This window comes from Heptranchias perlo, chromosome 9 (assembly GCF_035084215.1).
Source record: "Heptranchias perlo isolate sHepPer1 chromosome 9, sHepPer1.hap1, whole genome shotgun sequence".
In the NCBI taxonomy this organism is placed as follows: domain Eukaryota; kingdom Metazoa; phylum Chordata; class Chondrichthyes; order Hexanchiformes; family Hexanchidae; genus Heptranchias; species Heptranchias perlo.
Window position 1 is genome coordinate 48,535,848 of NC_090333.1, and position 13,573 is coordinate 48,549,420.

Below are 13,573 nucleotides of genomic sequence, written 5' to 3' on the forward strand. Positions count from 1 at the left end.
ACAATTTAACATAATAACATTAAAATGGAACTAGAAAAAGCATTTCACCTTTTCAAGTCTGTGCAATCCATCCCATTGATCTCAGGAGGGAAGGTTCTTTGACCAAAGATTTTCAATTGAAATTTAAAAACTATCTAGTCATCCTTGGAGCTTCACTGTTCAACCCTGGTAGTTACTTTCTGCAGATCACATTTGTCCATCACAGTTAGCGCATGTTATTCCATGGATTGATTATCTCTGTACTTTTCCCTGTAACCTTCTTAAATCAGACGCTAATCCAGCTCATTTTTGGGAAAAGTTAAATAAGCAAGCATGAAATGCTTTTGCTTTTGGACCACCGCCCATTTTTAACTATTCAAAATAGTAAATGTTTTAAGCAAAGGATATGTTTTTGATGAAGAATTTATTTTTATAATGTGCTGGAATATAGTTGCTGATGGGGATAGATTTCACTTGGTTACCATCTGTTGGTAATTTCATAAACATAGTAGGAAGATATCCTGTGATCATTGTGTCTAGCAAAATTATAAATGTGATCTTTTAGAATGCTTTTATGATTTTGCTAGAAACACAAAACATAGGAATTCTTCCTACTATGTTCATAATACCACTAACACATCCATAGCAAACCTAGGAAATCTCCCTCCAAACAGGTAAACAGAGACACCATGATACAACAAAGGTTAAGAACATGATATTTCCTAGTCTCTGTGGGATTGGATCACAATGTGATCTTTGACACTATTGAATATTAAAAAGCAGAAGAATGGGGAAACCGTTTGTGCACTTGGATTAGGGTATTCGCTTCTGCTCAGATTAGGAATATTACACAGTGGGAGTGAATGGAAATAGTTTTTTTCATTGAGAAACCTAGGTGAAGGACCAAGACCCTGAGTATAGGATACCATCAAGGATGGAAGATTAGGTAAATGAAGAAACAGAGATTAGGTGACCTCAGCCTGGGATTTAAAAGCTAGTAGGTCTTAAGAGGACGATTAAGGGAGGGAAGACGTTTCGTAGTTTTGAGATTCTTTGATGCAATGAAATTGTGTGCCTGGATGAACATTGTGCTCAGATTAATATCTGCCTTTCTGAAGTTGAATGCATTGCAACAAGTGCTTACTGTTCAGCAAAAGGTTGTCTATATGTATGAGGGTACAGATTTTGTTCTTTAGACAAGGGTATGAGATTCTCAAAGGAAAAGTGTGACTGACAGTTCAGGGAAAATCTTACAAATGCCTTAGTAAAAGAAAACAGGGTGAAAGTTATCAGAAAACAGGGTGAAACCTACATACTGTAAGATACAATGAAATCTATATACTGTTTCTGCAATTTGAATATGAACAAGTGATAATAAGCCATAATTTAGTTTCTCATATAGTTAGCATCAGTACACCATGTAATGTGCAAGTTGCATTAAATGTAGCTTTTAGAATTCTAGTCTGCTGTAGATTATAATCTTCAATTTACTGTATCTGCTTTTAAAAAGAGTGATTATGGAGTCAAAGTTGATGTTTCAGACAACATTTGTGGACATTCAAAGCTGTGAACTCTACTACTTCCTAGATTGACAAGTCATACAGGTTAACTCATTTCTGTTATCTCTAAGCTTAAGCCAGGTGCAACCCTGGTGTAAATGATGAAATTTCTGGGACAATATCTTTTGCCCTTATTATCCTGGTATTTGCATACATGCATCATTTTGGGAGCTGGTGCATCTTCTGCCAGCAGCCAATTCTACTGAAATTTAGCATGTATTTTAGAATAGGTGTATACCCCAAATTCTGGATTGCTGCACCAAAGAAAAAAATGAAATTTTGGGCGCAAAATATTTTTGCCAAAGCTTGCTTTGGGGAAGAGGGTGAGGATTCTCTCATCAGATATAGAAACTCTGTTAGCTTCAAATCTCAGTCTGTCTTTTAACCAGTGCACATACTGTTTTTCTGTTATTTTGCCAATTAATACAAGGTCAAAAGTGCAACATTTGCATGAATGGAATGGGAGAGAGTTTAAGTGCACAAGCTCCAGCCCCATATTGCCTTCAGATCGTCGTTCTGATTTGTGATTAAGAAATCAGAAAGAAGTTTGTTCATTTAATGTTCAGTCCAATGATAAAAAAGAATATGTTGGAAATACATAGTAGTTCAATTGGTTTGACACCTGCCTCGCTCAGGATTCTTCAGCTGCCCCTGCGGCTGCCAACCAAAGGTATGTACTTCAAATTTTGTTTTTTTATGAAACATCTTCTTGTGGAGTCAGGAGGAGCAGGAGTGCTTCCCCTGACTCCATACGAGTCACGATCGGCCCCATACCCATAGGTCAGTTTAACCCGCTCTCCTGGGACTTACCTGAGGGCCTTTGCAGGCGAGGCAGGCGGTCTGAAATTGACATCACCCATCGGGCGAGCTGCCTGTGGATGCGGGACTAGTGCTGGCAGCTCGCCCTAATTATTCAGATGTGGCCCAATGACCAATTTCTATCGACCCTCGAGTAGCTTGCTTCAGGCGTGTGCTGCCTCCACAGCTAAAAACAGGCCCAAACCAATTTCAACACCCGAGAGTTTATTTATAGTGGGTGTTTACAGTGTGTGTATCTTGTATACTGAATATTAAACAGTGACACAGTATAAAAGGGAACTAGTCAGCACAGATGCTATTTTGGTAGCTGAGTGCAGAGCTAGTTTGAGGAATTGACAGTAAACAAAAAAAGTGGAAGTTGGTAGTGGTTGATGGAGGCCAATCATCTCTACCCCAGGACATTGCTGCAGGAGTTCCTCAGGGCAGTGTCCTTGGCCCAACCATCTTCAGCTGCTTCATCAATGACCTTCCCTCCATCATAAGGTCAGAAATGGGGTTGTTCGCTGATGATTGCACAGTGTTCAGTTCCATTCACAACCCCTCAGATAATGAAGCAGTCTGTGCCCGCATGCAGCAAGACCTGGACAACTTCCAGGCTTGGGCTGATAAGTGGCAAGTAACATTCGCGCCAGATAAGTGCCAGGCAATGACCATCTCCAACAAGAGAGAGTCTAACCACCTCCCCTTGACATTCAATGACATTACCATCGCCGAATCCCCCACCATCAACATCCTGGGGGTCACCATTGATGAGAAACTTAATTGGACCAGCTATATAAATACTGTGGCTACAAGAGCAGGTCAGAGGCTGGGTATTCTGTGGCGAGTGACTCACCTCTTGACTCCCCAAAGCCTTTCCACCATCTACAAGGCACAAGTCAGGAATGTGATGGAATACTCTCCACTTGCCTGGATGAGTGTAGCTCCAACAACACTCAAGAAGCTCAACACTATCCACGACAAAGCAGCCCGCTTGATTGGCACCACATCCACCACCTTAAACATTCACTTCCTCCACCATCGGCGCGCCATGGCTGCAGTGTGTACCACCTACAAGATGCACTGCAGCAACTTGCCAAGGCTTCTTCGACAACACCTCCCAAACCCGCAACCTCTACCACCTAGAAGGACAAGGGCACCAGGCACAAGGGAACAACACCACCTGCACGTTCCCCTCCAAGTCACACACCATCCCGACTTGAAAATATATCACCGTTCCTTCATCGTCGCTGGATCAAAATCCTGGAACTCTCTTCCTAACAGCACTGTGGGAGAACCTTCACCATACGGACTGCAGCGGTTCAAGAAAGCGGCTCACCACCACCTTCTCAAGGGCAATTAGGGATGGGCAATAACTGCTGGCCTTGCCAGTGACGCACACATCCCTAGCACGAATAAAATAAATTGTGTGTTTTTTTTTATTCGTTCACGGGATGTGGGCGTCGCTGGCGAGGCCAGCATTTATTGCCTATCCCTAATTGCCCTCGAGAAGGTGGTGGTGAGCCGCCTTCTTGAACTGCTGCAGTCTGTGTGGTGACGGTTCTCCCACAGTGCTGTTAGGAAGGGAGTTCCAGGATTTTGACCCAGCGACGATGAAGGAACGGCGATATATTTCCAAGTCGGGATGGTGTGTGACTTGGAGGGGAACGTGCAGGTGGTGTTGTTCCCATGTGCCTGCTGCTCTTGTCCTTCTAGGTGGTAGAGGTCGCGGGTTTGGGAGGTGCTGTCGAAGAAGCCTTGGCGAGTTGCTGAAGTGCATCCTGTGGATGGTACACACTGCAGCCAGTGTGGTTGTGACATTAATAGAACATTTTAGTAAAATACCAACAGTCTTCATTTATAGAGGCAGTATTAATCATCAGTATTAGAGGGACAGAATTAATCATCATTTAGAAAGGAACAGGTTAATCAAGGACAGTCAGTGTGGATTTATTAAGGGAAGGTCGTGTCAGACTAACTTGATTGAATCTTTTGAGGAGGTAATGAGGAGGGTCGATGAGGGAAGCGCATTTGATGTAGTATGCATGGATTTTAACAAGGCTTTCGACAAGGTCCCACATGGCAGCCTGGTGAGGAAAGTAAAAGCCCATGGGATCCAAAGGAAAGTGGCAAGTTGGATCCAATTTTGGCTCAGTGGCAGGAAGCAAAGTGTAATGGTCGATGGGTATTTTTGTGATTGGAAGGCTGTTTCCAGTGAGGTTCCGCAGGGCTCAGTCCTAGGTCCCTTGCTTTTTGTGATATATATTAATGATTTAGACTTAAACGTAGGGAGCGTGATTAAGCAGTTTGCAGATGATACAAAAATTGGCCGTGTAGCTGATGGTGAGGAGGAAAGCTGTAGACTGCAGGAAGATATCAATGGATTGGTCAGGTGGGCAGAAAAGTGGCAAATGGAATTCAATGCACAGAAGTGCGAGGTAATGCATTTGGGGAGGGCAAACAAGGCAAGGGAATACACAATAAATGGGAGGATACTGAGAGGTGTGGAGGAAGGGAGGGACCTTGGGGTGCATGTCCACAGATCCCTGAAATAGCAGGACATGTAGATAAGGTGGTTATGATGTCTTACAGTATACTTTCCTTTATTAGCCGAGGCATAGAATATAAGAGCAGGGAGGCTATGCTAGAACTGTATAAAACACTAGTTAAGCCACAGCTAGAGTACTGCGTACAGTTCTGGTCACCACATTACAGGAAGAATGTAATTGCACTAGAGAGGGTAGAGAGTAGATTTACGAGGATGTTGCCAGGACTGGAGAATTTTAGCTATGAGAAAACATTGGATAGGCTGGGGTTGTTTTCTTTGGAGCAGAGAAGGCTGAGGGGAGATTTAATTGAGGTGTATAATATTATAAGGGGCCCAGACAGAGTGGATAAGAAGGACCTATTTCCCTTAGCAGAGAGGTCAATAACCAGGGGGGCATAGATTTAAAGTAATTGGTAGAAGGATTAGAGGGGAGTTGAGGAGAATTTTTTTCACCCAGAGGATGGTGGGGGTCTGGAACTCACTGGCTGAAAGGGTGGTAGAGACAGAAACCCTCAACTCATTTAAAAAGTACTTGGATATGCACTTGAAGTGCCGTAACCTACAAGGCTACGGACCAAGTGCTGGAAAGTGGGATTAGACCGGATAGCTCTTTTTCAGCTGGCACAGACACAATGGGCCGAATGGTTTCCTTCTGTGCCATAAATTTCTATGATTCTATGATTCTATAGCAAAACATTTTTCCCTTTGTTATGACTAAACCCAGTGTCAGTCACTGACTTTTTGTTGAGACCCAAAGTCCCAACAATGTTTTGCTCAAGGGGTAGTCTCTGGAATGCTGCACTGCAGTGTGTCTGGACTTGGGAATGTGGGATTGCCCATGTGGTAAACTTCTAACTTCAATCATGTTACTATTGACAGTTACCGATGCATTTCCATGCAGGAAGAGAAACCAAAAAAAAACACCTGGAAGCTGTCTCCTAATAATATTTGCTTATATTCTTTTGCTGGAGAGCAGGGAAAAATGAAGGCATTGCACTGAATCTAAACTCAGTCAACATCCCGCAGCCAGGCAGAGATACATGGAGCAGCAGGAGTACCAAGGACTATGGGACAACGGGCAGTGGGCTGCAAATGATCCTCCAGGCTGTATTAGAATTACTACTGGTGTAATGACACAGAGCACAAATTACACTGTAATTTTGGAGGAAGGAAGAGATTGATGGATCATTCTGTGGATTGCCAACATTTCTCACCCTCCCTTTAGTTAAGCTAATGCAAAGAAACAGTAAAATATTGAGGATGGCTCGACCACTCTCTCTTCCCTCACTCTCACATAGCTCTGACACCCTGGACGTAGTATATGTTAATTGTACCTATGTGATTTATATCAATTAGTATTAATTGTATTCAGGTGAGTATCAATTGGAGACTCTCTTGTATCCATTTATAGGATGGTGTGTAATGTTGAGCTGTGTGAATAAAGGCTTGGCAGCAACTGAAGACCAGGCTCTAGTATTCTACTCTTCACCACCTGGCTATCCAATTTGTAACAGTAAATGTCACAAGTCTCCCATCTACCCAGAAGAAACCCATGCCAATTTCTGACTCCGAATGCTGGAGGAAGCTCTCCCAAGTTAAGAATATAAGATTATAAGAAATAGGAGCAGGAGTAGGCCACACAGCCCCTCAAGCCTGCTCTGTTATTCAATAAGATTATGCTGATCTTCTACCTCAACTCCACTTTTCCACCCTATCCCCAGATCCCTTGATCCCCTTCGTGTCCAAAAATCTATCGATCTCAGTTTTGAATATATTCGACGACTGAGCATCCACAGCCCACTGGGGTGGAGAATTCCAAAGATTCACAACCCTCTGAGTGAAGAAATTTTTCTTCCGCTCAGCACTAAATGGCCAACCCCTTATCTTGAGACTATGACCTCTCGTTTTAGACTCTCCAGCCAGGGGAAACAGCTTCTCAACATCTACCCTGTCAAGCCGTCTAAGAATTTTATACGTTTCAATGAGATCACCTCTTATTCTTCTAAACTCCAGAGGCCCATTCTACTCAATCTCTCCTCATAGGACAGCCCTCTCATCCCAGGAATCAATCTAGTGAACCTTCATTGCAACCCCTCTAAGGCAAGTATATCCTTCCTTGGGAAAGGAGGCTAAAACTGTACACAGTACTCCAGGTGTCGTCTCACCAAAGCCCTATATAATTGCAGCAAGTCTTCCTTACTGTTATACTCCAACCCCCTTGCAATAAAGGCTAACATACTATTTGCTTTTCTAATTGCTTGCTGTACCTGCATGTTAACTTTCTATGATTTGTGTACAAGGACACCCAAATCCCTCTGAATACCAACATTTACTAGTCTCTCACCTTTTAAAAAATATTCTGTTTTTCTATTCTTCCTACCAAAGTGAATAATTTCACATTCCCCACATTATACTCCATCTGCCACCTTCTTGCCCAATCACTTAACCGGTCTATATCCCTTTGTAGTGTCTTTGCATCCTCCTCACAGCTTACTTTCCCACCTAGCTTTGTATCATCAGCAAACATGGCTACATTACACTTGGTCCCCTTTAGAGAGGATAAAAAGGGTGAAAGACGATTTAAGAGGCTTAAAGAAGGTGAAGGAGGGTTAAAGAGGGTGAATCTGGGTGAAAGAGGGTGAGAGTTAAAGAAGGGCAAATGGAATTCAATGTAGACAAATGTGAGGTCATCCACTTTGGATCAAAAAAGGATAGAACAGGGTACTTTCTAAATGGTAAAAAGTTAAAAACAGTGGATATCCAAAGGGACTTAGGGGTTCAGGTACATAGATCATTGAAGTATCATGAATAGGTGCAGAAAATAATCAATAAGGCTAATGGAATGCTGGCCTTTATATCTAGAGAACTAGAGTACAAGAGGGCAGAAGTTATGCTGCAGCTATACAAAACCCTGTTTAGACCGCACCTGGAGTACTGTGAGCAGTTCTGGGCACCGCACCTTTGGAAGGACATATTGGCCTTGGAGGGAGTGCAACGTAGGTTTACTAGAATGATACCCGGACTTCAAGGGTTAAGTTACGAGGAGAGATTACACAAATTGGGGTTGTATTCTCCAGAGTTTCGAAGGTTAAGGGGTGATCTGATCGAAGTTTATAAGATATTAAGGGGAACAGATAGGGTGGATAGAGAGAAACTATTTCCGTTGGTTGGGGATTCTAAGAGTAGGGGGCACAGTCTAAAAATTAGAGCCAGACCTTTCAGGATCGAGATTAGAAAACATTTCTACACACGAAGGGTAGTAGAAATTTGGAACTCTCTTCTGCAAACGGCAATTGATACTAGCTCAATTGCTAAATTTAAATCTGAGATAGATAGCTTTTTGACAATCAAAGGTGTTAAGGGATATGGGCCAAAGGTGGGTATATGGAGTTAGATCACAGATCAGCCATGATCTTATCAAATGGTGGAGCAGGCACGAGGGGCTGAATGGCCTACTCCTGTTCCTATATTCCTATGTTCCTAGGTGAAAGAGAATTGAAGAGGGTGAATGAGAGTGAAAGAGCATTAAAGAGGGTGAAAGTGGGTTGAAGAGGGTGAAAGTAGGTGAAAGAGGGTGAAAGTGGGTGAAAGAGAGTTAAAGGAGGTGAATGAGAGTGAAAGAGCATTAAAGAGGGTGAAAGTGGGTTTAAGAGGGTGAAAGTAGGTGAAAGAGGGCGAAAGTGGGTGAAAGAGAGTTAAAGAGGGCGCACTGTGGCTGCAGTGTGTACCATCCACAGGATGCACTGCAGCAACTCGCCAAGGCTTCTTCGACAGCACCTCCCAAACCCATGACCTCTACCACCTAGAAGGACAAGAGCAGCAGGCACATGGGAACAACACCACCTGCACGTTCCCCTCCAAATCACACACCATCCCGACTTGGAAATATATCGCCGTTCCTTCATCGTCGCTGGGTCAAAATCCTGGAACTCCCTTCCTAACAGCACTGTGGGAGAACCATCACCACACGGACTGCAGCGGTTCAAGAAGGCGGCTCACCACCACCTTCTCGAGGGCAATTAGGGATGGGCAATAAATGCTGGCCTCGCCAGCGACGCCCACATCCCGTGAACGAATAAAAAAAAAGTGGTTGAAGGAGGGTTAAAGGGGGTTAAGGGGGTGAAAGTGGATAAAAGAGAGTGAAAGACGGTTAAGGAGATTAAAAGAGGGTTAAAGTGGGTGAAAGAGATTGAGAGAGGGTGAAAGACGGTAAGAATCATAGAAACATAGAAAATAGGAGCAGGAGTAGGCCATTCGGCCCTTCGAGCCTGCTCCGCCATTCAATATGATCATGGCTGATCCTCTATCTCAATACCATATTCCCGCTCTCTCCCCATACCCCTTGATGCCTTTTGTGTCTAGAAATCTATTTAGCTCCTTCTTAAATATATTCAGTGACTTGGCCTCCACAGCCTTCTGTGGTAGAGAATTTCACAGGTTCACCACCCTCTGAGTGAAGAGATTTCTCCTCATCTCAGTCCTAAATGTCCTACCCCCTTTCCTGAGACTGTGACCCCTCGTTCTGGACCCCCCAGCCAGGGGAAACATACTTGTAGAAGCTTTTACAGTCCGCTTTGGGTGGGTGAAAAAGGGTGAAAGTGGGTGAAAGGGGGTTAAAGATGATTAAAAGGGGTTAAAGTGGGTGAAAGAGGGTGAAAGAGGATTAAAGAGGGTGAATGTGGGTGAAAGTGGGGGAAAGTGGGTGGAAGAGAGTGAAATAGCATTAAATAGGGTGAAAGTGTGTTAAAGAGGGTGAAAGTGGGTGAAAGAGGGTTAAAGATGGTTAAAAGGGGTTAAAGTGGGTGAAAAAGTGTGAAAGTGGGTGAAAGAGAGTGAAATAGCATTAAAGAGGGTGAAAGTGTGTTAAAGAGGCTGAAAGTGGGTGTAAGAGGGTGAAAGTGTTGAAAGCTGGTGAAAGATGGTTATAGAGGATGAAAGAGGGTTAAAGAGGCTTAAAATGGGTGAAAGGGTTAAAGAAGGTGAACGAGGGTTAAAGGGGGTTAAAATGGGTGAAAGAGGGTGAAAGAGGGTTAAAGAAAGTGAAAGGAGGTTAAAGTGGGTGAAAGAGGGTTAAAGTGGGTGAAGGAGGATTAAAGTGGGTTAAAGAGGGAGAAAGAGAGTGAAATAGCATTAAAGATGGTTAAAGAGGGTGGAAGTGGTTGAAAGAGGGTGAAAGTGGGTGAATGAGGGTGAATGAGGGTGAAAGAGGATGAAAGAGGTTTAAAGAGGGTGAAAGTGGGTAAAAGAGGGTTAAAGTGGATTAAAGAGGGAGAAAGATGGGGAAAGGTGGAAGAGGGTTAAAGATGGAGAAAGAGGGTGAAGGAGGGTTAAAAGGGGTGAGAGTGAAATAACATTAAAGAGGGCGAAAGTGGGTGAAAGTGGGTGAAAGAGTGTTAAAGAGGGTGAAAGTGGTTGCAAGAGGGTAAAAGAGAGTGAAAGAGCGTTAAAGATGGTGAAAGAGGGTTAAAGGGGGTGAAAGAGGGTTGAGAGTGAAAGAGGGTGAAAGTGGGTGAAAGAGGGCTAAAGATGGTTAAAGGGGGTTAAAGTGGGTGAAAGAGGGTGAAAGAGGGTTAAAGTGGATTGAAGAGGGTGAAAGAGCATTAAAGGGGGTGAAAGAGAGTGAAATAGCATTAAAGAGGGTGAAAGTGGTTGAAAGAGGGTGAATGAGGGTGAAAGAGGATGAAAGAGGGTTAAAGAGGGTTAAAGTGGGTGAAAATGGGAAAAGAGCGTTAAAGATGGTGAAAGAGGGTTAAAGGGGGTGAAAGAGGGTGAAAGAGGGTTAAGGAGAGTGAAAGAGGGTGAAAGTGGGTGAAAAGGGTTAAAGATGGTTAAAGGGGGTTAAAGTGGGTGAAAGTGGGTGAAAGAGGGTGAAAGTGGTGAAAGAGGGTTAAAGTGGATTGAAGAGGGGGAAAGACGGTTAAAGGGGATGAAAGAGGGTGAAAGAGGGTTAAGAAGAGTGAAAGAGGGTGAAAGTGGGTGAAAGAAGGTTAAAGTTGGTTAAAGAGGGTTAAAGAGGGTGAAAGTGGGTGAAAGAGGGTTAAAGGGGGTGAAAGTGGTTGAAAGAGGGTGAAAGTGGGTGAATGAGGGTGAAAGAGGGTTAAAGGGTAAAAGAGAGTGAAAGACGGTTAAAGGGGATGAAAGAGGGTTAAGGAGAATGAAAGAGGGTGAAAGTGGATGAAAGAGGGTTAAAGGTGATTAAAGGGGGTTAAAGAGGGTGAAAGTCAGTGAAAGAGGGTGAAAGTGGGTGAAAGAGGATTAAAGTGGGTTAAAGAGGGAGCAAGCGGGGGAAAGAGGGTTAAAGGGGGTGAAAGAGAGTGAAATAGCATTAAAGAGGGTGAAAGTGGGTGAAAGATCGTGAAAGTGAATGAAAGAGGGTTAAAGAGGGTTAAAGTGGTTGAAAGTGGGTAAAAGAGAGTGAAAGAGCATTAAAGATGGTGAAAGAGGGTGAAAGAGGGTTAAAGGGGGTGAAAGAGGGTGAAAGGGGGTGAAAGAGGGTTAAAGGGGGTGAAAGAGGGTTAAAGGGGGTGAAAGAGGGTTAAAGGGGGTGAAAGAGAGTTAAAGAGCGTTAAAGATGGTGAAAGAGGGTTAAAGGGGGTGAAAGTGGGTGAAAGAGGGTGAAAGTGGGTGAAAGAGGGTTAAAGTGGATTGAAGAGGGAGAAAGAAGGTGAAAGAGGGTGAAAGATGGAGAAAGAACTTGAATACTCCACTGCCCTCTGGGGAAGTTTGCTTTCAATGTTAGGAGTCAGAGGCAGTGCAAGTGATCTGGGATTCTCCCAGATGACTTGTAAGGAAAAATAACTATTTAGAGGCAAATTTCTACAGGAACTCAATAAAATCTATATCTCCCAATGTCCAATGCAAACTTCCCCAGTGATGAGTCCTCATAAAATACTAAATAGAAGAGACTGACTGGTGTCATGGGGCTGACATTGATTTTCCACTTCTGGAATCAGGTTCATATCCAGCCCAGATAGATGGGCTGAGAGTCTCTTCTGTCTGTTGGCTGAAGGGTGCTATGAAATGCTTTTGGGCAATCTCAATCCAGTACCTACGTTCACTCAGAAAGGCCATCATGACTGCTAATGGGAAGTGGAAAGTTTCATATGAGTGCAATTATGGATGCAATTCTGAGGCTGGGTCTAAGGCACATAAGGCAGAGTAGAGGGAACTTTAGCCTTTTTTTTTATTCGTTCACGGGATGTGGGCGTCGCTGGCAAGGCCGGCATTTATTGCCCATCCCTAATTGCCCTCGAGAAGGTGGTGGTGAGCCGCCTTCTTGAACCGCTGCAGTCCGTGTGGTGACGGTTCTCCCACAGTGCTGTTAGGAAGGGAGTTCCAGGATTTTGACCCAGCGACAATGAAGGAACGGCGATATATTTCCAAGTCGGGATGGTGTGTGACTTGGAGGGGAACGTGCAGGTGGTGTTGTTCCCATGCGCCTGCTGCCCTTGTCCTTCTAGGTGGTAGAGGTCGCGGGTTTGGGAGGTGCTGTCGAAGAAGCCTTGGCGAGTTGCTGCAGTGCATCCTGTGGATGGTACACACTGCAGCCACAGTGCGCCGGTGGTGAAGGGAGTGAATGTTTAGGGTGGTGGATGGGGTGCCAATCAAGCGGGCTGCTTTATCTTGGATGGTGTCGAGCTTCTTGAGTGTTGTTGGAGCTGCACTCATCCAGGCAAGTGGAGAGTATTCCATCACACTCCTGACTTGTGCCTTGTAGATGGTGGAAAGGCTTTGGGGAGTCAGGAGGTGAGTCACTCGCCGCAGAATACCCAGCCTCTGACCTGCTCTCGTAGCCACAGTATTTATATGGCTGGTCCAGTTAAGTTTCTGGTCAATGGTGACCCCCAGGATGTTGATGGTGGGGGATTCGGCGATGGTAATGCCGTTGAATGTCAAGGGGAGGTGGTTGGACTCTCTCTTGTTGGAGATGGTCATTGCCTGGCACTTATCTGGCGCGAATGTTACTTGCCACTTATGAGCCCAAGCCTGGATGTTGTCCAGGTCTTGCTGCATGCAGGCTCGGACTGCTTCATTATCTGAGGGGTTGCGAATGGAACTGAACACTGTGCAGACATCAGCGAACATCCCCATTTCTGACCTTATGATGGAGGGAAGGTCATTGATGAAGCAGCTGAAGATGGTTGGGCCTAGGACACTGCCCTGAGGAACTCCTGCAGCAATGCCCTGGGGCTGAGATGATTGGTCTCCAACAACCACTACCATCTTCCTTTGTGCTAGGTATGACTCCAGCCACTGGAGAGTTTTCCCCCTGATTCCCATTGACTTCAATTTTACTAGGGCTCCTTGGTGCCACACTCGGTCAAATGCTGCCTTGATGTCAAGGGCAGTCACTCTCACCTCACCTCTGGAATTCAGCTCTTTTGTCCATGTTTGGACCAAGGCTGTAATGAGGTCTGGAGCCGAGTGGTCCTGGCGGAACCCAAACTGAGCATCGGTGAGCAGGTTATTGGTGAGTAAGTGCCGCTTGATAGCACTGTCGACGACACCTTCCATCACTTTGCTGATGATTGAGAGTAGACTGAAGCTGGTTGTGAGATACCTGACAGGAAATGCTTGACAAATGTATTCCACTCTCCAGCACTGATATACTTCACTTTGACAAGTGAAACTTCACTCTCAAAATGAAGAGGAGAAAAAAATACGGTTCTTTATTTTCAATAGATACATG